Source organism: Dendrobates tinctorius, unplaced genomic scaffold, assembly GCF_039654945.1.
Source record: "Dendrobates tinctorius isolate UK_male_01 unplaced genomic scaffold, ASM3965494v1 ptg000059l, whole genome shotgun sequence".
NCBI lineage: Eukaryota > Metazoa > Chordata > Amphibia > Anura > Dendrobatidae > Dendrobates > Dendrobates tinctorius.
The window spans coordinates 6,000,085-6,027,500 of NW_027361727.1; the positions used below are offsets into that span (position 1 = coordinate 6,000,085).

Genomic DNA, 27,416 nt, shown 5'->3' on the forward strand with positions numbered 1-27,416 from the left:
AAATTTTACTTGAAAAAGAAAAGCCTATGCAATGATAAAAACCTAAACTGTACACGTATAGGATGTGCTGAACGACAATTACAAAAAACACAGAAAAAATTAGAAGGGGGGAAAATGTAACACTTATTTTTCTTAAATATCGAAAAAATCCACTGAAGGTGACATGGCTTTAGAAATGGCTAAACTGATCAAAGCAACATCAACAGTTGTGAGTGACAATCACGGAGGAGCCAACAATCCAGCCGCGCTTGTAACATATGTTCAGATATGAAGCAGCAGCATGAACAGAAGCAGTCTGCTGTGAAATGAGATGGGGCTGCCCCCAGAGCAGAGGGTCTCCAAACTCCTGAGCGCTGGTCAAATATAAGCCTCTAATACAAAAGTCCTCCAACTGAGCAAACGCTGATACTTCATGGGCTATGTAACAGACAGCAGGGCAACCGCATTTAACCTGCTTTAACCATTTTATCAGTTTGCAGCTTTAATTCACAGATGCTACAGATGAAACAGAAAAAAAAACCCTGTCAACTCAACACATTTACAAATACTTTACATTTATACTATGCTATTCATTATGCCATTAGTCGCAACATAGAAGATATTTCAAACTCACTGGAAACATAGGTGATACAATTTGTTTCCAATGTGGCAACATATAGTAACAGAATAAGAATAATAAAAAAAAAAAAAAAAAAAAAAAACACGTCTGTGAAAGGCAATCTTACAATAAAAATCCAACAGAAAAATCATGGGAATCACATCTACAGGTTTGGACATTCATGAAAACTTCGGGTATGTGCACACGGTAAGCATTTGGTGCAGAAATTTCTGCATCTCTTTGCAAGAAAAAAGCAGCATATAATATGTTTTAGATGCGTTTTTTGTGCAGATTTTTCTCCACTCATTACTATGAGTGAAATCTGCAAAAAAAAAAAAAAAAAATTGCTGACTGACATGCTGCCGATTTAAATCAGAACCAAATCTGCAAGTCACAAACAAGCAAAGTGGGCATGAGACTTCAGGATTCTCATTCACTTTGCTGGCATCAAAAAACTTCAGGTTTTGTGACAAATCTGCAAAAAGTGGCCATACACAAAAGTTAACTGCTAAATCGAATTTTCGGCTGATAGTCACGACTCCTATTTAGATGAGCTCTCATCTCACTGGAACAGTCTCTGCTCCAACATCATCTGCAGGAGAGAGTCGGTAGACCTCCATACATGTCAGATTGTTGACATGTTTGCCAAAATTGCAGGGTTTGGCCAACTTTCATCTAATGTGTGTGGTCGTCTTCTCACTGCAGAAAATATAATCTGCCAGCAAAGTATGCTTTAGCACAAACCTAGCCTAAAGATGTACTCTACACATTTGCAGACAACTGGATGAAAACATTGATGTTACTGGGAACGATTGACCAGCAAATATATTTGGGAGCCTCTCTATTAATGTTAGAGGAGCACCAGTCTGAGCACGTGCACCGATCTCAAAACAGAAAAGTCAACTGAAAATGACAGGAGAGTGAATTCACATCATATGTTTTCCATTGACTGTTTTGTCAGTACAACTGAAAAACTGTATTTAGATATTTATGCCGATTTATCCATTCACGTCAACGACGTAAACAGATTCTAAAATATGAAGCCTAGGACTGTAACTGACATCCATTCTGACAGGGTGTGTACTTTGTTGGACATAACCGTATAAAACTATGCTCAAGTGTCCAGCAAAAGTTTTCCACTATGCAGTAAATACCGGACAAAGCAGAAATCCTGTGTAAAATGCCGTCCCATGAAGGAGAGGAGAACACCAAGGTCTTTCCAGCTGCAAAAGCAAATTCAGCTTTACAGGAGGAGTCCAGAGACCAACCAAATATGCGGCGTGCATCAATCTTCTAACATATTAACCTGATCACATGATTGGCTTAGAAACTCTCCGGTACGCTACTCTCTTTTCTACCAGAGATTGGGGAATCAGAACTCTATCATGGAGAACTTTCTATATCTAACTCATTGTATGATTTGTATGATACAAGCAGAGATGGGGATTTTTTTTTTTTCTTTTTTGCCAAAGACCATTTGGTTATACCATCTTTCAGGGGGTGTACAAATTGTGTGCTAATGCCACTGGCACTTGTTTCAGGACGCAATTTTTTATTGCATGCGCCCAGCGTTCAGCATTGAACATTGCATGTGTGTGCTCCCAGATCCAGAAAAAAATTAATGGGCCGGCAGCATTCAAAATACAGCTGCCAGCCCAAGTACTCAGGTCCCTGGGATTCTGCAAGGGGGCCGTAAACGAACCACACCTCTGATATAGAGAATGTGTGCACAAAACAGCAAACGGTTCTTTAAAAAAAAAGAAAAATCTAAAACTTAATTTTTAAAATTGCAGTTCACCATTGGTTGAAAATTCATTTGCTAGAAAAGCAGTGCAGCTTGTGAAAAGTTTTACCCATAAAGTGATTAGCATGTACCCTACAAAAGAAGCAGTTCCTAGGGAAAAAATGCTTCTGCCAAAAACAGCAAAATATTTTTATTTATTTATTTATTTATTTTTTACTGTGGTTGTGATTTCAAATGTCTTCTGTGGCGCTGTCCCATTACCTGTAATGTACCAAGGAAGAAGACAATTAGGCTGGGGGTACACAATGACATTGGACATGACACCAGTTGTGCAAAGTTTGCTTCATGTGGCTGCTACACTACAGTGCAAAAAGTCTATAAAAAAAAGAAAGAAATCTGACCCAGTTGGATTTCTTGTGAATTGCCGAGGTCACAGTAACTTAGAAGGTTGCAGTGCAACCCAATTTTTCTTCTTTTATCACCGATTTAGCAGTAGCACAGACCGATCTTTGTCAGTTCAAACTATGTTGCAGTCAAAGCCACCATGTGGCCCCAATTTAAATCAGATTCTATGCAAGAAGTTATATGTTACTAAGTGACAATATCACAAACAAGTTAACTACCTTTGTCCCAATAAAAACCCCAACAAAATCTTTGTCACATTGCTCCTGTTGTCCCTTTCAGAATATTTCAGCAGCACGGTTAATTCATTTGTTCTGTCAGACATGAAATCAATGAGAGGCCACTTGCCATACAAAGCAGCATCACTACACAGTAACTTGATTGGATGAGGAGAGTGGATATAAAAGCCTCCAGGAGATAACGTTTCCTAGCCAACGCTCGAACCGCAGAAAACGATTTTAGCAAATTAGCAGAAACACTGTAGCCTGCGAAGAATGATCGGCAGGTAAATAGGACATAGGTATTTTAATTAACACATCTGATTTCCTGGCTTAACAACACGACTGAAGAGGCCTCATTAACACCTTGAGTACTGAAGATTACTTTAATGACCACAGATATACAGACTCAAGATCTATAAATATCACAAGGGATTAGTTTAAATGAAGAGAAGTTCTGTTCCTGTGTTATAAGGACAAATGCATTTGGGCATAAGATGACCGGAGGACTTCATCAGTGGAAAAGCTTAATGAACAAACTTTAACCCCTTCACCCCAAGGGTGGTTTGCACGTTCATGACCGGGCCAAATTTTACAATTCTGACCACTGTCCCTTTATGAGGTAATAACTCTGGAACGCTTCCATGGATCCCAGTGATTCTGACATTGTTTTCTCGTGACATATTGTACTTCATATTAGTGCTAAAATTTCATTCAAATAACTTGCATTTATTTGTGAAGAAAACGTAAAATTGGCGAAAATTTTGCAATTTTCCAACTTTCAATTTTTATGCCCTTAAATCACAGAGATATGGCACACAAAAAACTTAGTAACATTTCCCACATGTTTACTTTACATCAGCACAATTTTGGAACCAAAATTTTTTTTTTGTTAGGAAGTTATAAGGGTTAAAAGTTGACCAGCGATTTCTCATTTTTGCAACACCATTTTATTTTTACGGACCACATCACATTTGAAGGCACTTTGAGGAGTATAATGATAGAAAATACCCAAAAGTGACACCATTCTAAAAACTGCACCCCTTAAGGTGCTCAAAACCATATTCAAGAAGTTGATTAACCCTTCATGTGCGTCACAGGAATTTTTTGAATATTTTTTAAAAAAATGAACATTTAACTTTTTTTCACAAAAAAAATACTTCAGGTTCAAATTTTTTTATTTTACCAAGGGTAACAGGAGAAATTGGACTGCCAAAGTTATTGTGCAATTTGTCCTGAGTACGCTGATACCCAATATGTGGGGGGGGGAACCACTGTTTCGGCGCATGGCAGAGCTCAGAAGGGAAGGAGCGCCGTTTGACTTTTTCAATGCAAAATTAGCTGGAATTCAGATCAGACGCCATGTCACGTTTGGAGAGCCCCTGATGTACCTAAACAGTGGAAACCCCCCACAAGTGACCCCATTTTGGAAACCAGACCCCCCCAAGGAACTTATCTAGTTGTGGTGAGAACTTTGAACCCACAAGGGCTTCACAGAAGTTTATAACGTACAGCGGTACAATTAAAAAATCATTTTTTCCAAAAAAAAGGTTTTTTCACAACCAATTTTTATTTTCCCAGGGGTAAGAGGACCCTAAAAGTTATTGTGAAATTTGTCCTGAGTACGCTGATAACCCATATGTGGGTGTAAACCACTATTTGGGCGAATGGCAGAGCTCAGAAGGGAAGCAGCGCCAATTGACTTTTTTGGCTGGAATTGAGATCGGACACCATGTCGCGATTGGAAAACCCCTGATGTGCCTAAACAGTGGAAACCCCCCACAAATGACACCATTTTGGAAACTAGACCCCCCAAGGAACTTATCTAGATGTGTGGTCAGCACTTTGATCCCACCAGTGCTTCACAGAAGTTTATAACGCCCGGGTGTGAAAATAAAAAAATCGTATTTTTTCAACAAACATGATCTTTTAGTCACCAATTTTTTGTTTTTATTTTCCCCAAGGGTACAAGGAGAAATGGGACCCCAAAAGTTGTTGTCCAATTTGTCCTGAGTACGCTGATACCCCATATGTGGGAGAAAACTACTGTATGGGCACACGTCAGGACTCGGAAGGGAAGTAGTGACGTTTTGGAATGCAGACTTTGATGGAATGTTCTGCGAGTGTCATGTTGCTTTTGGAGAGCCCCTGATGTACCTAAACAGTGGAAACCCCCCACAAGTGACCTCATTTTGGAATCTAGACCTCCTAAGGAACTTATCTAGATGTGTGGGGAGCACTTTGAACCCCCAAGTGCATCACAGAAGTTTATAACGCCCGGGCGTTAAAATAAAAAAATCATTTTTTTCCACAAAAATGATATTTTTGCCCCCAATTTTTTATTTTCCTACTGGTAACAGGAGAAATTGGACCCCAAAAGTTGTTTTGGAATTTCTCCTGAGTAGGCCGATACCCCATATGTGGGGGTAAAACACTGTTTGGGCACATGGCAGAGCTTGGAAGGGAAGGAGCACCATTTGACTTTTTCAACGCAGAATTGGCTGGAATTCAGATCAGACTCCATGTTGCATTTGGACAGCACCTGATGTGCCCAAACAGTGGAAACCCCCCAATTCTAACTCCAACCCTAACCCCAACACACCCCTAACCCTAATCTCAGCCCTAACCGGAAAATGGAAACAAATACATTTTCTTTTAATTTTATTATTTTTCCCTAACTAAGGGGTGATAACGGGGGGTTTGATTTACTATTTATGGCGGTTTTTATGTTTGGCAGCTGTCGCACGCTAAAAGACGCTTTTTATTGTAAAAATAGTTTTTGCATCACCACATATTGAGAGATAATTTTTCCATATTTTGACCCACCGAGTCATGTGAGGTCTTACTTTTTGAGGGACGAGTTGACGTTTTTATTGGTATCATTTTCGGGCACGTGACATCTTTTGATCGCTTTTTATTCCAATTTTTGGGATGCAGAATGAACAAAAACCAGCATTTCATTAATTTCTTTGGGGGGTGCGTTTACACTGTTCCGCGTGCGGTGAAATTGATAACACGGTTTTCTTCTTCGGGTCGGTACGGTTACAGCGATACCTCATTTAGTTTTTTTATGTTTTGGTGCTTTTATGCAATGAAAACAATTTTATATAAAAAAATTATTTTTGCATCGCTTTATTCTGCGAGCTATAACTTTTTTATTTTTTTGCTGATGAGCCGCCATACAGCATCGTTTTTTGCGGGAAGAGATGAGGTTTTCAGCAGTACCATGGATATTTATATGCGTCTTTTTAATCGCGCGTTATTGCACTTTTTGTTCGGCGGTATGATAAATCATTTTTTGCTTAGTTTTTTATTTTTATTTTTTAAGGGGATCGCTAAAGGGGTTAACTAATGGGACAGTTTTATAAGGCGGGTCGTTACGGACGCGGTGATACCAAATGTGTACTTTTATTATTTTTTTTATTTCCCAAAAATGAATTAGGGAATTTTTTTTTTTTTTTTTTAAATTTAGCGATTTTTAAAAAATTATTTTTACACTTTTTTTTAACTTTATTACATTGTCCCAGGGGGGACATAACTGTCATGTGACAGATCGCTGATCTGTCACATCACAGATCACTGTGACAGACCAGCGATCTGTCACAGGCACTGCACTTGGCTTCCTCGTGCCTGCGCTTTGCAGGCACTGAGGAAGCCAGCTCCCTGCAGGCCCCTGAAGGTCCCCGTCGCCATCTTGGATTCGGGGACCTGCAGGGATGGAGCCCCCCGCAGCAGCGCTGCACATTGCGCTGCTGTGGGGGGCTCAGGGAAGCACGGAGGGAGCCCCCTCTTTGCCGATGCTTCCCTTTAACCCCCGGTACACCACGATCGTGTTTGATCGCGGTGTGCAAGGGGTTAACATGTCGGGGGCGGTCCGTGACCGCCCCTGACACATTGTGCTGGGTGTCAGCTGTGATAACCAGCTGACACCCAGCCGCGATCAGCGGTACTCACCACGTGAGCGCCGCTGATCGCGCTAGATGTGCTATCCCGTCCATGGGCATAGGGGCCCGGGTCCCATGGACGGGATAGTACGTCTGATGTCAGAAAGGGGTTAAAACCTACAGATATACAAGTGCTTCTAACTATATTAGAATACCAAAAATTTATTTTCAGTTCAATACAAAAAGTTAAACTCCTTATACAGAGTCATTACAAACAGAGTGATCTATTTCAAGTGTTTATTTCTGTTAATGTTGATGATTATGGCTTAAAACCAATAAAAATCCAAAAGTCACTATATCAGTAAATTAGAATAACAAAAAACACCTTCAAAAGGCTTTATAAATGTTTAGAAAGGTCCCTTAGTCTGTTTCAGTAGGCTTCACAATCATGGGGAAGACTGCTGACTTGACAGATGTCCAGAAGGCAGTCACTGACACACTCCACAAGGAGGGTAAGCAACAAAAGGTCATTGTTAAAGAAGCCGGCTGTTCAGAGTGCTGAAGCCAAGCATATTAATGGAAAGTGGAGTGGAAGGAAAAGTGTGGTACAAAAAGTGCACAAGCAACCGGGATAACTGCAGCCTTGAAAGGATGAAGAAAAGGCCATTCAAAAATTTGGGGGAGAGTCAGAAGGAATTGGACTACTGATGGAATCATTGTTTTAAGAGCGAACCACACACAGACGTATGTAGGACATGGGCTACAAGTGTTGCATTCCTTGTGTCAAGCCACTCATGACCAATAGACAAAGCCAGAAGCTTCTTACCTGGGCCAAGGAGAAAAAGAACTGGACTGTTGCTCACTGGTCCAAGGTGTTATTTTCAGATGAGAGTAAATTTTGCATTTCATTTGGAAATCAAGGTCCCAGAGTCTGGAGGAAGAGTAGAGAGGCACAAAATCCAAGCTGCTTGAGGTCTAGTGTGAAGTTTCCACGATCAGTGATGGTTTAGGGAGCCAAGACATCTGCTAGTGTAGGTCCACTGTGTTTTATCAAGACCAAAGTCAGCGCAGCCATATACCAGGAAATTTTAAAGCACTTCATGCTTCCCTCTGCCGACAAACTTTTTGGAGATGGAAATGTCATTCTCCAGAATGATCTAGCACCTGTCCACACTGCCAAAAGTACGAATACCTGGTTTACAAACAGTATCACTGTGCTTGATTGGCCAGCAAACTCGCCTGACCTTAACCGCATAGAGAATCTATGGGGTATTGTCAAGAGGAAGATGAGACACACCAGACCCAACAATGCAGATGAACTAAAGGCTGCTATTAAAGCAACCTGGGCGTCCATAACACCTCAGCAGTGCCTCAGGCTGATCGCCTCCATGCCATGCCACATTGATGCAGTAATTGATGCAAAAGGAGCCCCGACTAAGTATTCAGTGCATTTATTTAACATATATTTCAGTAGGCCAACATTTCAGATTTTAAAATCATTTTTCAAGCTAGTGTTATAAAGTATTCTAATTTACGGAGATAGTGACTTGGGTTTTCATTGACTGTAAGCCATAATTAGCAACATTAACAGAAATAAACACTTGAAATAGATCACTCTGTAATAACAATATGAGTTTCACTTTCTGTATTGAAGAACTGAAATACATTAACTTTCTGATGATATTCTAATTTAGTGAGAAGCACTATTACGTCACAAATTGTGGAAAACTGCACCATGATAAAAAGTTACATTATTCCCACCAACATAAATAGAAATTGCACAAAATTCCAATCTTTGTGCAATACACCAAGTAGCCAACAGTCTTAAGCAATACAATCTACACCAAAAGGACTCCAACCTATAATTTGTGGCGTTCGGCTGTCTGCCAGCTTAGTGCATTAGCACGTTTATCAAACAGCTATGACGAGCGGGACCCTAGATGGTGACTTTTCTGAGTAGTCCCACACACACACACTGACCTTGGTGGGCTTCGAGATAAATTATAGTAATCGGGAGACTGAGTTATACTGACAGTCAGAGGTGTTTGAAGCTTGATGTGACAATGTCATGGAAGTGGTTGATGCAAAGATACAAAATTGGAAAGGCGGTAACCCCTGGATGTAAGTTTGCTGCCTGCAAGGGAGGGCAGCACAAGGTCTTGGTGTGATGCGGAAACTTTGGCTGTCAACATGCCGTTAACGAGGTCTTTCGGTGTCGCTACTTGAGGTGGGTAGAAGCAGAATGTAACTACTCCAAAGTTGAGGTAGAGAAAGGAAGCTGGTGGTCTGGATGTAGCTCACAACCCTCTCTCAGAGCTGAATTTGGCTCGCCATATAGGGAAGGTTGGGGACTAATGATGAGCGAGTGTACTCGTCACCACTCGTAACTCGCCTGAGCATCAGTGTGCTTATTATGCTCGTTACACTGCGAATATTTCTTTTGAATACTCAAGCAGGAGCTCGAGTTCCCACCCCACGTTTGGCGCATTTTAGACAGCCAATAAACATGTGGGGATTGCCTGCTAGACACTAATGCCATAGCCATCTTGGTTGTGGCATTACTGTGATTGGATGCCCGAACAGCATCATCAGTTCAATACAAGACCCATCACACTGTACCCGGGAAACAAGCAAGAGCAGGGAGAGGTGCTGGTGAAAGAGGGATAGAATTGTAATTGCGTATTCGCCAGGGATTCAATCACAGTAACATTTATTTTATGAACATCAACCCTTCATAGGGCTAATTATAATCAAAAGTAATACTAATGTTAACAGCTGTTAGGAAGAGTGTGCTGAAGGGATAGTGTAGGACAGTATAGGATGAATTGCACGTACTTTATGCTGCAGCCTGCAAATCACACCAAAACCCCTTTCAGGGTTAATAATTTTCTTTTTGCTCTTAATCCTGCAAATTGTTCAAAATTTTTACTGCAGCAGTTGTGCATCAGAAGTATACAGCCAGACTTGGTTGGATCTCAATAGCATCGTTATACAGTATTGCTCCTGCAGTGTAACCAGTCCATCTGAGGTGTGCAAATTTTCTTGCAATAGTAATACTGCAATTTTTTTTCCTGCAGTGAAATTTTATACGTCACTTTTCGTGCTACATTGAGCCTGAAAACACACAAAAAAAGTTTGGCTACAAATAGCATCGTTATATTGATACTGCAGTCTAAGTCGTCAATCTGAAGTGGGCAAATTTTCCTAATATTGTATTACTACAACGTTTGTTTTACCGGGATATTTCATAAGTAATATAAAATGGGCAAGGCGCATGGGTAAGGGACAGGGAAGTGGACATGATGCTGATGGTAAATGCAGAGGCAGTGGGCAAGGTGAAACTGTCTGTCACGGGAGCACAACAAATACAGACATGTCAATCTAGCTTCCTGTCCCACTTTGTAGGGGGGGTGTGGAACACCACTCTTGAAGCCAGACCAGTGTGAAAAGGTTGTTAGATGGATAGCATAATGCTTCCAAGTCACTTTGCCAGCACCATCGTCTTCCACATGGTCCAGTCTCAGTAGCAGTGATTCTGGACCACATAATCCTCACCCTGATTTTCCTTCCTTCCACCCACCATGCCAAGGGCCTGGAGAAAAACAATCCCACAATTGGACACTCCAAAGAGTCGTCCACATTTCCATTTATAGATTCTGGCCCCTCGCTCTGCCCGTTTCAAGCAGGACATGAGTTCACATGTAGCAATGCCCAAATATTTGAGCAGCCATGCTCACAAGAAAGACAGTGGAAAAATGCAATCACTGTCACAAGAGATAGATTATGATGAGACAATTGCCAACAACTGATGCTGTTAAGTCAGCAAGTCAGGAGGACCAGGGTGCGGAAATGGAAGATGAAGTGGTGGACGATGCAGTCACTGACCCCACCTGGGAAGATGACATGCAGAGCGAGGACAGCAGAGCACAGGGAGAAGGATCCACAACACCACAACAGTCAGTGGGGTGGGCAGAGACACAAGGCGGCAACTGTTCCCCACAGCACCAACACGGGTGCAGTTGCCAAGCCAAGGGTTTAAGTCTGGCGTTTTTTTAAAGACAGTCCATTTAACCCAAAAAAGGTCATTTTCAACAATTGCCATGCCAGCATCAGCAGGGGCAGCACAACTACAAGCTTGACCACTACCAGCATACTCAGGCACAAGCAGAGAACCAGACGAATTGGGCCAAAAGCCAAGGTCCAGAACAAGTGTCTGCGGGTGACACCACTGCCTCTTCCACTGTTCTACATGTACGCCAATGCCCGGTCCATGATGGGGTAGATGCCTCCCATTCAGCCCCTGTCCTTGCACACTGCAACCACCTTGAGCAACCAGGTCCTTGTCCCAGCACAGCTTTTCATTGTCCATACTCCAGTGCTTGGAACGCAAGTGCAAATTACACAGCCACCCATCCGCAGGCCATAATACTAAACGGCCACATTTCCAGACTGCTTGTTCTGGAAACGTTGCAGTTTAGCTCTTGGTGACAGAACCTTTCCACAAATTCATTGCGGTGGATGTGCCTCCGTAACTCTGTCCCCGACCACCACCATTTCTTCAGGTGTGTCGTCCCTGCCTTACACAAGCACATGTCCCATAACATCAGCTGTGCCATAACCAATGCTCTTACTTGCAAGGTTCACTTAACCACGGACACGTGGACAAGTGGTTGTGGCCAGGGACGCTACGTTTCCCTGATGGCATTTTCTCACACTGGGTCAACATTGTGGAAGCCAGAACCCAGTCGGACCCTGGGACGAAACACGTGCTACTGTCACCGAGGATTACAGGCTATGATTCAATTAGGGTTGCTCCCATCTTCTGCATCAGATCTTGCAACTCCTTCTCCTTACCCTCTATCTCAGAAACGTCAACATCAGTCGCAAGCTGGGAGCGTGGCCTCGGCCAAGCGGCAACAAGCTCTGCTGAAGCTAATCAGCATAGGCGACAAACTGCACACCAGTGAGGGAGTTGGTGAAAGGTCTAACAGGCCAGACTGATCTGTGGTTCTCGCCCCTGAACTTACAACCAGGCATGGTCGTGTGTGACAATGGCCGTAACCTGGTGGCAGCTCTGAAGCTTGGCAACCTCACACACATACCATGCCTGTCCCACGTGCTCAACTTAGTGGTTCAGAGTTTTCGCGAAACCTACCCAGATATGCCTGAGTCACCTGTGAAAGAGCATCGCGTGTGTGCCCATTCCTGCAAGTCCGCTACAGCTGTCGCCTCCCTGGCGGTGCTGCAGCAGCATTTGCAACTTACAGCTCACACACAGGTGCGCAATGTTATCACTCATTGCAACACAACTTTACATATGTTGGCAATACTTTGTGAGCAGCATAGGGCAGTAGTTGAATACCAGTTACACCATGCCCGTGAGTATTCCGGTCAGCCTCCGCACATAGCTGATGAGTGGGCATGGATGTCTGACATGAGTGCGGTTCTACAAAACTTTGAGGACTCGACCAAGTTGGTGTGTGGCAATAATGCCATAATCAGCGTCACCATCCCGCTTCTCTGTCTACTGAAATGCAATTTTTGCTCGCTACGTGCAATTAAAGAGGAGGCTTTGCAAGAAGAGCAAGTTGAGATGGAGCAACAAACTATGCTGGGTGATGCTACACAGCCCAGCCTCATCTAATCTTCTCAACGCGGATTGGGTGTGTCTGGAACATATGGCTCTGTTTATGATCCGCTGCCTTTCCAGTGACCCTCACGTTGTACCTATTTTGGCCAACAACAATTACTGGTTGGTCACCCTTCTAGATCCATGCTACAAGGACAACTTTACATCTCTTCTTCCCTTGGCGGAGGTCTAATAACATGTTGCAGTACCAGAAGGTCCTGGTTCAAGAATTATTAAAACAATTCACATCTGTCAACGCTTTGACAACCCTCACATAGCCCAGGCAATGATGCGCAGGGTACTCTGACAAGGAGGGAAAAGTTTTGGAAGATGCTGAAGGAGTACCTTGCCGACCGTATCAGCGTCATCAGTGATTCCCCTGTGCCTTAAAACTATTGGGTATCCAAGGTATACACATGGCATGAACTGTCTCTCTACGCCTTGAAGGTCCAGACCTTCCCTGCTGCTAGTGTTTTGTCAGAGCGGGTTATTAGTGCCACCGGGGGTATTATAACACATAGGCACATCAGCCTGTCAACAAAAATGCTGACAGGCTCACCTATTAAAACGAACAAGAGCTGGATTGGGCCAGACTTCTGTACACCTGATGATGGGAGGCCCCGGACCGGACCGCGGCCCCCTGGTGAGTATAATGTAACTCATTTTTCTTATCTTTCAGGTTGTACATTGGGGGCTTATCTACAGCATTACAGAATGCTGTAGATAAGCCCCTGATGGCTGTGGCCGCAGCTTATAGGCCAAAAACGAGGTGACAGATTCACTTAAGGGTATGTGCACACGCTACGGATTCTGCGGCAGTTCTGCAGCGTTTTTGGCCCTGCGGATCCGCAGCAGTTCTCCAGACATTGTACAGTACCATGTTATCCAATGGGTTTTCAAAACCGCTGTGCTCACGCTGCGTTTTTTCCGCGCGGTTTACAAACCGCAGCATGTCAATTCTTTCTGCGGATTCCGCAGCGGTTTGGCACCTGTTCCATTGTCCAGGTGTCAAACCACAGGGGAAAACCGCAGGCAAATCCGCAGCAAAACCGCTGGCCATTTTACCTGCGGTTTTACCTGCGGATCCGCGCAGAAAAACCTGCAGGTGAATCCGCAGAGTGTGCACATAGCCTTAAGGGGCTTTTTCATTTTTACTTAAACGTTATTCCACTGAAACAGGGATTTTTGTGATAAACTCACCGTAAAATCCTTTTCTCCGAGACACTTATTGGGGGACACAGGTACTGTGGGTGTATGCTACTGCCGCCTGGAGGCTGACACTAAGTGAAAAAAAAGAGGTTAGCTCCTCCTCCGCCGTATACACCCTCGCCCCAATTGAGGGCGGAAACCAATTTGGTGCAAAAGCAGTAGGAGAAGAAACAAATATCAGACATCATCCACCTTAATGCAGGTAACATGTCTAGAAAAAAACACCACCCTAATATCAATCGAAAAAGGATATTAATTAAACAAACAGAAGCCAATTTGGCTATCAGGGTGGGTGCTGTGTCCCCCTATGAGTGTCTCGGGAAAAAAAAGGTTTTTACGGTGCGTATAACAAAAATCCCCGTTTCTCCTTCGCCTCATTGGGGGACACAGGTACTGTGGGACGTCCTAAAGCAGTCACTGGGTGGGAAGTTGACTCACCGATCCAAGCTACACGCACCTCCTGTCTAAAGGTGCGCCACTGCTGCTTGGAGAATCCTTCTACCCAGGCTCGCATCCTCTGAAGCCTGAGTATGGATATTGTAATGTTTAGCAAATGTGTGCAGGCTGGACCAGGTTGCTGCCTTGCAGACCTGTTCTGCCGAATCCTGGTGCCGAAGAGCCCAAGAGGCGCCCACCACCCGAGTAGAATGTGCTCTGATCCCTGCTGGAACTGGTGCATCTCTGATGCGGCAAGATTCTTGAATAGTCAACCAAATCCTCCTGGCTATGGTCGATTTTGAAGCAGCGAGTCACTTCCTGCGACCTTCAGGGAGAACAAACAGCACGTCTGACTTACGAAAGGGTGCCGTCCGTGACACAACTCCTGAGTGCTCTCACCAGGTCCAACGTATGAAGGGCCTTTTCCACCCGGTGTACCGGTACAGGACAAAAAGAGGGCAAGACAATATCCTCATTGATGTGGAACGAGGACATGACCTTTAGCAAAAAAGGAGGAGCTGGTCTGAGAACCACCTTATCTTTGTGGAAAGTCAGAAACGGGGCTCGACAAGATAGAGCTGCCAGCTCAGAGACCCGCCTAATTGATGTTATAGCTACAAGGAACACTGCCTTCCAGGAAAGGTATGGCAAAGAGACATCCAGTAGCGGTTCAAATGGAGCTTCCTGTAGAACGCTTAGGACCAGGTTAAGGTCCCACGCGTCCATAGGCGCCTTATTAGGGAGGTACCAAGTGGGAGACTCCCTGGATGAAAGTCTTTACTTGCAAATTGGTAGCAATCCTGCGCTGAAAAAGTACGGATAAAGCCGATACAGGTCTCCTGAGAGAACTTGGGGCTAAGCCTAAATCTAAGCCAGACTGGAGAAAGGCCAAGATGTTAGGGATAGAGAATCTCTGAGAACAACCGCAGCTTCGACACCATGAAAAGAAAACCTTCCAGGTGTGGTGGTAAACTCATGCCGAGGTAGGCTTTCGGGCTCTAATCATTGTAGCAGCCACTTTGCGCCTAAACCCCACCTGAGTCAGAATCCAAGTTTCAACAGACAAGCCGTCAAACACAGGGCCCCTGAGTTCGGGTGGCAGATCAGCCCCTGTGAAAGTAGATCTAGGCGCTCTGGCAGTTGCCATGGCACGTCGGCGAGCAGCTGTACTAGATCTGCGTACCACGCCCAACGGGGCCAGTCTGGGGCCAGCAGAATCACTGGAACCCCTTCCACCTTGATCTTCTTGATGACCCTCAGGAGTAGTGGCAGCGGGGGAAATAAGTATGGGAGGCGAAACTGGTTCCATGGCAGAACAGCGCATCCACGGCGATTGCCTGCGGGTCCCCGGACCGAGCAACAAACGTGGGCACCTTGGCATTCACCCTGGAGGCCATCAGATCCACATCTGGTGTTCCACACCGTTGGCAAATCTGCTGAAAGACCTCGGGGTGTAGCGACCATTTCCCGGACGCAAGCCCCTGCCTGCTGAGGAAGTCTGCCGCCCAGTTCTCTACACCCGGGACGTGGACCGCCGATATCACTGTGCGGTTCCTCTCGGCCCAGCGAAGCACGTGCCCTACCTCACGCATGGTTGCCCTGCTGCGGGTGCCCCCTTGGTGATTTATGTAAGCCACCGCCGTGGCGTTGTCAGACTGAATCCGGACGGGGCGGCCTGCTATAAGGTGATGAAAATGTTACAGATTCAGCCGGATCGCCCGTATCTCCAACATGTTGATCGGGAGGCGTGCCTCCTGCGGTGACCACCGTCCTTGGGTCGTGTGGTGGCGAAAAACTGCTCCCCAGCCGAGGAGGCTGGCGTCAGTTGTGACCACCAGCCAATGACTGTCCACCACTCGAGTGACAGTCTGACCTGAGAGGACAACTGGCATCGGTAATAGAGCGTGAATGGGTTCTTGTCCCAGGATGACAAGAGGGCATGCTGCAGTGGGCGAAGATGGAACTGGGCGAATAGGATTGCTTCCATTGCCGCCACCATTTTTCCTAGAATCCTCATACCGAAATGGATGGAAACGGGAGTGGCTGGCGAAGTATCCGAACTCCCTGCTGGAGAGCTAAGGCCTTGTCTCGAGGAAGAATTACCAACCCTCGGGAAGTATCAAAGATCATCACTAAAAAGGAAATCCTCTGGGTTGGGACAAGGGATGACTTTTTTTTTTTTACCAACCACCCTAAGCGAGCAAGAGTATCTAGCGTGATGCTGACACTTTCCTCGCATGCCCGCCTTGCGGGCCCTTGATCAAAAGGTCGTCTAAGCATGGCAATACGACTATGCCCCGGGAGTGGAGGATGGCCATGGGGACTGCCATGACCCTTGTGAACACTCTGGGGGCTGTGGCTAGCACGAAGGGCAGCGCTGCGAACTGGAAATGTAGACCGTTGATGGCGAAGCGTAGAAACCTTTGATGCGGAGGGAAAATGGGAATATGTAGATACGCGTCCTGGATATCGAGAGGCCAAGTATTCTCCTTGCCCCATTGGCGATATAACTGAACGGAGGGACTCCATCTGGAAATGTCTGATCCTGATAAATTTGTTCAGGAGCTGTAGGTCCAAAAGGGACCTGACAGTCCCGTCCTTTTTGGGGACTGCAAATAGGTTGGAATAGAAGCCCTGAGTCTTATCGTTTTCCGGTACGGGAATAATAACCCCCTTGCGCCAGAGAAAATCGATGGATCCCAGTAGAGCCCTTGCCCTGGTATCCCCGTTTGGAAGACGAAAAAAAAAAAATAGTCTTGGGGGGTACCTGACCAATTCTATCTTGTACCCTGAGGACACCAGCTCTCTTACCCATGCGTCACATGTTACATTGAGCCAGATGTGGCGAAACTAGAGTAGAGGCCGCCTATCTCGCTGGTGTCGCCTGGCAAATGCCTCGAGTCATTTGGCTGATGATCTTTGGGACCTGGATCCCCTCGATCTGGGCTGGTTAGCAAGCTTTCTCCACAATGGGTTGGCTCTATACGAGACCTGTCGGTCCCTATCCTGGTTGGGGCGACCTGATGCGGCGGAGTTGGCTGCTGTGGTCCACCCGGGGTTGCGAAAGGCCTGAAAACATGCCTGAAACTGGTGACGAAACGGCGGTTTGACCTTTTGTTGAGGGAGAAAACCGCTCTTCCCTCTTGTGGAGTCAGAGATGAGCTGATCTAACTTCTCTCCGAATAGGCGGCCGCACTGGTACGGTAGCGATGTCAAGGACTTTTTTGAAGCTGAATCGGCCCGCCATGTCCTCAACCATAGAGCTCTCCTAATGGAGATTGCATTTGCGGCCGCAAGTCCCGCGCAGTTGGCCGCATCTAAAGATGCATTGATCAAGTAGTACCCCGCCATAGCTATCTGACTTGCGATCTCTGATACTTCAACTGGTAGGTCTATGTCTTGCAAGGCTTTGTTCAATCATTCTGACAAAGTAATCATGGCCTTGGCTACCCACATTGCCGCGAACGAGGGAGAGTGCGCCGATCCTGATGCCTCAAACACTGAGGAAGCCAAGTTCTCTATGAGGCGATCAGTGGGATCCTTAATAGAAGAACCACTAGGTATGGATAGTAGGGTTCTCGTCAGGGCTGTGGAGTCTGAGTCGGAGCTCATTTTGGTGGAGTCGGAGTTGGAGTCGGTATAAAATGGACAGACTCCGACTCCTAAAATAAATAATTGTGTACAGTAGGTCAATGCAGAGTGTGCTGAATATTTTTTCATAGGAATTTGGGAAAGTTATGAAATGTCCTATAAATGGCTGTTCTATTCCTGATCTAAGGCTACATTCACACACAGCGCTTTTGCTGCGTTTTTTGAGGATACGTTTTTCAGCTGCAAAAGCAGATCAGCTTTTTAAGAAACCGCATCACCTGAAAGGTTTTTGAGCTCATAGATAATGTTTTCAATAGCAAAAGCAGATTAGAAATCTGCTCTATCCATTTATCCATATCTGTCTATCCATATCTTATCTGTAACAAAAAGAATCAAAGCTGGGTAGCACACAGACTAAAGCTGGAGTCACACATAGTGACTTACCAGCGATCCAGACAACGATATCAACGTGTTAGGATCGCTGGTAAGTCGCTATGTGATCGCTGGTGAGCTGTCACACAGACAGCTTCACCAGCGATCAGCACGCCGAAGCCGAGGTGAGGAGCGAGCCCAGGAGCAGCGGACAAGTGTGCCTGCTGTTTCAGTCCTCCACCAGCAGAGGGAGCGCCTGCATCCCCGGCCTCTCCTGGCGGTGTCCTGCTGCCTCCTGGTCCCCAGCGTGCGGTGGCGGCAAACTTAAGGTACACACTCCGCGGGCTCCTGGTCCCCAGCGTGAGGCGGCACCAGTAACTCGCTGGTAACCAACGTGCACATCGGGTATCCAAGGGACGCGCGTTAGTTACCAGCTGATCGATGGTCTCCCGCCTGTCACATGCAGCGATGCGTGCTGGCCAGCGGGAGATCAGCGACGAAAAAAAATGTCCAGAGGTTTCTTGCAGCGATCAGCGATACCGGCAGAGGGGCCGGTCGCTGATCGCTGTCACACACAGTGATCTCGCTGGTGTGTCACAAAACTTATACACATAGCTAGATCGCTATGTGCGACAGGGCCCTAACACTCTTTTTTTAGCACCAGTCAGGTACACCTCATAGCTGCCCAAAAGGACGCCCAGGACAGGCATTGCTCGTCTTCAGTAACACATCAACATCAATTGATAGTTGGAATAAATAGACTGCATTCATCACATCTTCTTAAGGTGCAGACTTTATTTTGAAGTGTAGGGGTGTGCAGTAGCTGAGGTATGCGGTATGAGGTTCTGCAGAACAGTATTAGGTTCTGCCCTCCCTAGGTTTGATCCTGGCTATGACCATGGTGTGAATGTAGCCTGAGGATCTAGGCTTTGTCTTAGCTGAGATAAGTCATAGTGATATCTATCTATCTATATAGGCATTCTCTTGATGAGCTTCAAGAGGTAGTCACCGGAAATGGTTTTCACTTCACAGGTGTGCTTTGTCAGGTTCAATAAGTGGGATTTCTTGCCCTATAAATGGGTTTCGGACCATCAGTTGTGTTGGCAGAAGTCTGGTGGATACACAGCTGATAGTCTTACTGAATAGACTGTTAGAATTTGTATTAAGGGAAGAAAAAAGCAGCTAAGTAAAGAAAAACGAGTGGCCATCATTACTTTAAGAAATGAAGGTTCAGTCAGTCCGAAAAATTGGGAAAACTTTGAAAGTGTCCCCAAGTGCAGTGGCAAAAACCAATCACTACAAAGAAACTGGCTCACATGAGGACCGCCCCAGGAAAGGAAGACCAAGAGTCACCTCTGCTGTGGAGGATAAGTTCATCCGAGTCACCAGCCTCAGAAATCACAGGATAACAGCAGCTCAGATTAGAGACCAGGTCAATGCCACACAGAGTTCTAGCAGCAGACACATCTCTACAACTGTTAAGAGGAGACTTTGTGCAGCAGGCCTTCATGGTAAAATAGTTGCTAGGAAACCACAGCTAAGGACAGGCAACAAGCAGAAGAGACTTGTTTGGGCTAAACACCACAAGGAAAGGACATTAGACCAGTGGAAATCTGTGCTTTGTTCTGATGAGTCCAAATTTGAGATCTTTGGTTCCAACCACCGTGTCTTTGTGCGACGCAGAAAAGGTGACCCGGATGGTCTCTACATGCCTGGTTCCCACCGTGAAGCATGGAGGAGGTGTGATGGTGCGTTGCTGGTGACACTGTTGGGGATTTATTCCAAATTGAAGGCATATTGAACCAGCATGGCTACCACAGCATCTTGCATGCAATTCCATCCGGTTTGCATTTATTTGGACCATCATTTATTTTTCAACAGGACAATGACCCCAAACACACCTCCAGGCTGTGTAAGGGCTATTTGACCAAGAAGGAGAGTGATGGGGTGCTACGCCAGATGACCTGGCCTCCACAGTCACCAGACCTGAACCCAATCAAGATGGTTTGAGGTGAGCTGAACCGCAGAGCGAAGGCAAAAGGGCCAACAAGTGCTAAGCATCTCTGGGAACTCCTTCAAAACTGTTGGAAGACAATTTCCGGTGACTACCTCTTGAAGCTCATCAAGAGAATGCTAAGAGTGTGCAAAGCAAAAGGTGGCTACTTTGAAGAACCTAGAATATAAGACATATTTTCAGTTGTTTCACACTTTGTTAATTATATAGTTCCACATGTGTTAATTCATAGTTTTGATGCCTGCAGAGTGAAACTACAATTTTCAGAGTCATGAAAATAAAGAAAACTCTTTGAATGAGAAGGTGTGTCCAAACTTTTGGTCTGTACTGTATATATGTAATCTATATCAGGGGTCCCCAACCGCCGGGCCGCTGCAGTGCCCTTGCCGGTCCGCGGACACAAGGGGAGCCAGGGGCGGTCAGTGGCGTAGCGGGGGCTGGGGCGGCGCGCAGCAGTTCTTAGCGGCGGCCAGGGAACGATCAAGCAGCTCCACTGCCTGCAAGAGGGAATAGCAGGAGCGGAGCTGCAAGGACCCGTCCACTGCGTCCAGCTTCCAGCCCGCGCTTCCTGTCTCTGACAGACACAGAGAGGAGCGCGGCCGCTGCTGTGTCAGAGCGAGGAAGCGCGGGCGATGCTGCAACAGGTGAGAGGAGAGAGGTGGTGTCTGTCTGTCTGTGTAGCCTGGCCCTGGAGGAGATGTGTGTGTGTGTGTGTGTGTGTGTGTGTGTGTTGGTCTGTGTTTGTGTAGCCTGGCCCTGGAGGAGATGGGGACATGAGAAGGCCATGAGGGGAGTGATGGGGTGAAGGCAATGATGGAGAGACAGCAGTGATGGGGTGAAGGCAATGATGGGGAGACGGTAGTGATGGGGAGAGGGGAGTGATGGGGTGAAGGGAGTGATGGGGTGAAGGCAATGATGGGGAGAAGGGGGTGATGGAGCACTCATTCAAAACCTATGGTGAGTTGAGTCACATTATAAATGTTATTTAATTATAAGTATGCACTGGTAAACTACAAGTGTCCATAGCCCCGCCCCCTTATGACCAAAGCCCCGCCCCTGCCACACCTCCAGCCCCGCCGGGCCATGGAAGAATGGTCTTGCTTGAAACCGGTCCCTGGTGCAAAAAAGGTTGGGGACCACTGATCTATATTACATAATGTATGCCATATTTACAATTTATTACAGTTTTTTGTGTTCTAAAGTTGTATTCCAATAAATATATATTATGTGCTTTTTGTGCCAATGGATGCTTTTTTTTTTTACCACTAAGGAAACGCTTAGCGGTAAAAAAAAAAAAAAAAAAAAGCAGCATGTTCATTAATTTCTGCTTAGGTCTGCGTTTTTGGCTATTTCCTATAGTCCAGAAGACGCGCGGAAAAAACACATCAAAAACGCACGTTTTTCCTGCAAAAACACACAAAAATTGCGGAAAAAAACGTGCGTTTTCTGGGAAGGAGACCCATTTCCTGAGCGTTTAAAAACGCTACTGTGGGCACATAGCCTAAATGTCTTATGTTCACATTGTACTACAATAAATTTTTCACTTAAATATAAGCGATATATGTGGGAGTCGGAGTCGTGGAGTCGGTGTAAGGGAAATTGAGGAGTCAGAGTCGCAGGTTTGGCTTACCGACTCCACAGCCCTGGTTCTCGTAGCCAAGCGTGACACAGGTGGATCCACTGTTGGGGATACCATCCATTTTTCACGGAGATCCGGGGCAAAAGGATACCTTGCCTCGAGTGCCTTCTGGCCCGAGAAACGCCTGTCCGGCTGTTCTCTGTGTCATTGCACTATGTCCTCAAACTCAGGGTGAGTGCAAAATACTCTATGGGGGCGCTTGACTCGCTTAAATGACACCTTATGGCCTGAAGCCAGGATGGACTCATCCTCAATCCCCAGAGACTGGTTGACGGCATCTATGAGACTGTCAACCGTTTCCTGACAACCCGGCGTATCTAGGTCAAGGGGTTTGTCCGAGTTGTAGTCCGAGCCTTGCTCGCTATCGACTGCTGGTGACGGAGAGCGAGAAGCAGAGATCACAGATGCCGAGGCACCGGATGGACCGGGAGACGCCGTGTGGGTTTGTTTCCCCTGCGTCTGCCTGGAGTGAGAGCGGCCCCTGCAGGCCGGAGGATCCTGTGAGGTAGAGGACCCCTCTAAGACAGGCGAGCCACTGTCCCTGCCCCTATCTGGGACCCGAAGGGACTCGATTGCTCTCGTAAGTGACGCCATAGATTGCGACAGTGATAACGCCCATTCCGGGGGGACTTGGTACACTGGGCTCGGTCGCAGGGGAGGGCTCCTGGGCACGTTCGGACTCGCGTCACATACCCGCTTGGTATGCGCCCGCGAAAAAGCGTACCGATAGGAGTTGCATGCAGTGTACAGAAACGTGTTTCTTAGCTTTTCCTCACATGCTGCACCTGTCAGGCATCCGCTGAAAAACACGCTGGGGGAGGGCGCTCTCCGTTATTCCTAGCGTGGCCTCTCGGGGGGCTAGGGAGCAGCACTTACCCCAGTCCTGTGCCCCCTCCTGGAAATGCAGAGCGTCGCTCCGTTCGAACAGGTGCGCGACACAACTGCGGGCAGGCCCCTGGAAGAAAAAAAAAAGGACCAGGTCCGCCGCTGCCTGCCAAGGAGCACGTTGTGGCGCCCCGACGAAGCTAAGGGCTGCAGCCCTGCGCCGCTGCAGGAGCCCTCCACCCTCCTCCGTGCTTCGGCTCCAGCTCAGGGTAGAGGGGAGGAGGGGCCGTATGAAAAAAAAAAAAAATAAAAAATAAAAAAAATAATCAGTCTGGAAACAGACACTAAGCAAAAAAACTGGTTTCCGCCTGCAATCAGGGCGAGGGTGTATACGGCGGCGGAGGCGCTAACCTCTTTTTTTCCACTTCGTGTCAGCCTCCAGGCAGCAGTAGCATACATCCACAGCACCTGTGTCCCCCAATGAGGCAAAGGAGAAAATGAGATATTCTGCCATTTTCCACTATACCTTGAGAGCAATTCCTCATATTACGTACTTTTGCTTCAAAAGGGGTTCTCTCAAGTTTGGACATTATCACAAATCCACATTTCAAGTTCTCTGGATCTCTTGGGTCCCAGAGGTCAGTCGATTGGGAAGTTATCCCTATCCTTGGTAAATGGGGGGATACTTCCAAAATTAAAGAATACCCCTTTAAGTACCAGACTGTTTACATTAACTGGATCTGAAGATGTCAATTGACAAAGTGTAACAAGCCATACCTCACACTATCATTCTGACTGCAAACAAATGTTTCTATTCATGAACAGCAAGAAGGAATCTTGAAAATGGTGAGGAACAGAAATGCAAATGATATAACAAGGCTTCAGGAATTTTTATATTACAATGATAGACTTCTAGTCACAATATATATATGGCGACAAAAACTATACATGTACAAATCATGCACTAAGAATGAACCATTCATGTTCTACATGGCAGTTTTATAACCAACCTCAACTAATCTTTCAAACAATCTGAATGCGTTAAACCCAACATGGACTCAGAACATGCTTCTATTATTGACTGTGACCTACAATGACCAAATACCTTTCCAATCCAACTGAATGACACTAACCATGTATTAATATAGGTACAAGGCTGGATAAAGCTGAAAAACTGTCAATTTCCTATTCAGGAACCCAGTTCTACATTTTCTGAGGGGGCAAAAAAAAAAAACAAAAAAACAAAAAAAACAGAAAATGTCAACAAATATTGCCATAAAAATTAGTCCATGGGTCTTATAAGGTAGGATTTTTGGATAAGTTAGGATTGTCTGAACAATTACTTGTATAAATGTACCCCAGAGTCTATAAAAGGTTTCTGACAAATGATATTGACGACAAACTAAAAAAAAAAAAAAAAAAATACATTTTATGTAAGAAAATTAGTGTATAAAAGATTGAGGGAGTATTTGGCTTCTGAGTGCACCATTCGCCGGTTGTCATTATGCAAGCCCTATTTTAATTTCCTTGCTTCTCTGGCTTTAAAGGCAGGCTATGGATTAAGCACGGTTCTGGAATTTATCCACCAAATGTATTAACCCGGCAGGAAAGCAAAATAACTACCATTCTAGGCAACTATAACAATGAAACAATGATTACTTAGACTTCAATTATTACCAGTAGGTGCTTCAGACACAATATTAAAAAGAGCAAATAAAAAAGTTCAGAAGTCGTCACATTCAATCTAAGCCAAGATAATAAGCCGGAGCTTGGGGATAAATTGGAGACAAGTCAAGGAACAATCAATTGTGTCCAATTAATTTGTAAAATGCATTGGTAGAAGTATTGGGGAGACACCCTTTATTATTTCATGGGAAAAAAATTGTGATGAACAACTGGGAAGATGTTTCAAATCAGACTTACTTTTTCATCTTTTCTTTTGGAGTCTAAACAACAAATTTTAGATGTTATAGCGTGGTAATACAATTGTGTGACAAGAGTTTTTACTGTTATTTTTTTATATATAACATGCACGGATTCTTCTTTAACCCTTTCGCGCCTGAGCCTGTTTTTGCCTTCGTGACCAGGCCAATTTTTTCAATTCTGACCAGTGTCACTTTATGAGGCCATAACTCTAGAACTTTTCAACAGATCCTGCTAATTATGACAGTGTTTTCTCATGACATATTGTACTTCAGGATAGTGGTAAAATTTCTTAGATATGAACTGCGCTTATATGTTAAAAAAAATCGAAATTTGGCAAAAATTTTGAAAATTTTGCAATTTTCAAACTTTTAATTTTTATGCCCTTAAATCAGAGAGTGATAACGCACAAAATAGTTAATAAATAACATTTCCCACATGTCTACTTTACATCTGCACAATTTTGGAAACATAATTTTTTTTTTTTTTGGAAGTTATAAGGGTTAAAAGTTGACCAGCGATTTCTCATTTTTACAACAAAATTTACAACACCATTTTTTTTAGGGACCACCTCACATTTGAAGTGAGTTTGGGGGGTCAATATGACAGAAAATACCCAAAAGTGACACCATTCTAAAAACTGCACCTCTCAATGTACTCAAAACCACATTCAAGAAGTTTATTAACCCTTCAGGTGCTTCACATGAATGAATGGAATGTGGAAGGAAAAAATAAACATTTAACTTTTTTTCACAAACATTTTACTTCAGAACCATTTTTTTTATTTTCACAAGTGTAAAAACAGAAAATGAACCACAAAATTTTTTGTGCAATTTCTCCCAAATACGCCGATACCCCGTATGTGGGGCTAAACCACTGTTTGAGCACACGGCAGAGCTCAGAAAGGAAGGAGTGCCGTTTGACTTTTTCAATGCAGAATTGGCTGGAATTGAGATAGGACGCCATGTCGCATTTGGAGAGCCCCTAATGTGCCTAAACAGTGGAAACCCCCACAAGTGACCCCATTTTGGAAACTAGACCCCTTAAAGAACTTATCTAGATGTGTGGTGAGCACTTTGAACCACCAAGTGCTTCAAAAGAAGTTTATAACGTAGAGCCATGAAAATAAAAAATCATTTTTTTTCCACAAAAATGATCTTTTAGCTCCCAATTTTTATTTTCACAAGGGTAACAGGAGAAATTGGACCCCAAAAGTTGTTGTCCAATTTGTCCTGAGTACGCTGGTACCCCACATGAGGGGGGGACCACTGTTTGGGAACACGGTGGGGCTCGGAAGGGAAGTAGTGACGTTTTGGAATGCAGACTTTGATGGAATGGTCTGCGGGTGTCATGTCGCGTTTGCAGAGCCCCTGATGTGCCTAAACAGTGGAAATCCTCCACAAGTGACCCCTTTTTGGAAACTAGACCCCCCCAAGGAACTTATCTAGATGTGTGGTGAGCACTTTGAACCCCCAAGTGTTTCACTAAAGTTTATAATGTAGAGCTGTGAAAATAAAAAAATCGTTTTTTTTCCACAAAAATGATCTTTTAGCTCCCAATTTTTATTTTCACAAGGGTAACAGGAGAAATTGGACCCTAAGAGTTGTTGTCCAATTTGTCCTGAGTACGCTGGTACCCCACATGTGGGGGGGGACCACTGTTTGGGCACACGGTGGGGCTCGGAAGGGAAGTAGTGACGTTCTGGAATGCAGACTTTGATGGAATGGTCTGCGGGCGTCATATTGCATTTACAGAGCCCCTGATGTACCTAAACAGTGGAAACCCCCAATTCGAATTCCAACCCTAGCCCTAACCCTAGCCCTAACCCTAGCCCTAGCCTGCCTACCTGCTTTTTTTTTTCTTTACATTTTTTTTATTTTTGTGTTTATTTTTTGTATTTTTGACTCATAGTAACGCCACTTCTCCTCTGATCTCACACTGGCAGATGGTCAGAGGAGAAGCAGCGTTACTATGTGACAAGATCGCTGCCCGGCACATAGTAACGCCACTTCTCCTCTGATCTCACACTGACAGATGATCAGAGGAGAAGCAGCGTTACTGTGTGACAAGATCGCTGCCTGACACAGCTGTGCCAGGCAGCGATCAGCTGTGCCAGGCAGCGATCTAGTCACACTGTAACGCTGCTTCACCTCTGCTCATCTGTGAGCATGAGCTCAGAGGAGAAGTCGCGTTATAATGAGGGAGATCGCCGGGAAACAAGCAGCTTTCCCAGCGAGCTCTCTCATTGGCTGCTGTGACGCGACGTCATCAGGACCTGAACCAATCAGGTCTCGATGACGTCGGGGGTCCCAGCATGCATTGTGCACCGGGATCCCCGCGTTATAAGGTATGAGGGGGTCCCGGGGGGCACAAAACCGCCGACAGTAGATAAACGTCGGCGCTGCACAAAGCCCAGCAAGCGCCAACGTTTATCTACTGTGGGCGGACGGGAAGAGGTTAATGTTTATGTACATTCCCACAATGAGCTTTAGGTGTGTTTTTGCTGCGCCAAAAACGCAGCGTCTTACAGTTCCAGCAAAGTGGATGGGATTTATAGAAACTTCTTTTCAACTCTGCACACACTGCAAAACACATTATGATAACATACCTATTCTGGAGTCACCTGCTGTGCCACAAATTGAATTTTGATTTGCAAAATTAGGCTTGCAAGTGCACCGGTGGGTGTATTAGTAGACTTGCATTCTCTGGCTACGGTTACTCCCCTCTGTCATCACCCTTCACTTCTTGATGGACAGTGGACAAGTAGCAACAGTTTTCAGCGGAGACTTTCTTCACTCTCAAATAAACGGTGGGGAGAAGCGAAGATAAGCCGAGACTGCAAGTTCACTTATTCTCTTGGCTTACATTACTTCACATGTCAATAGCAAAATTTGGATGTGGTGGATGGCATAATAGGCATCTGTAATAGT

The 27,416-nt window shown here is 45.2% G+C and overlaps 1 protein-coding gene across 3 annotated transcripts in view; it reads right to left on the reverse strand.

Moving 5' to 3' along the window:
• The window catches only part of TEAD1 (TEA domain transcription factor 1), a 268,582-nt gene that overhangs the window by 168,104 nt on the left and 73,062 nt on the right, over nucleotides 1–27,416 (reverse strand). The gene's annotated exons all lie outside the window — the stretch shown is intronic.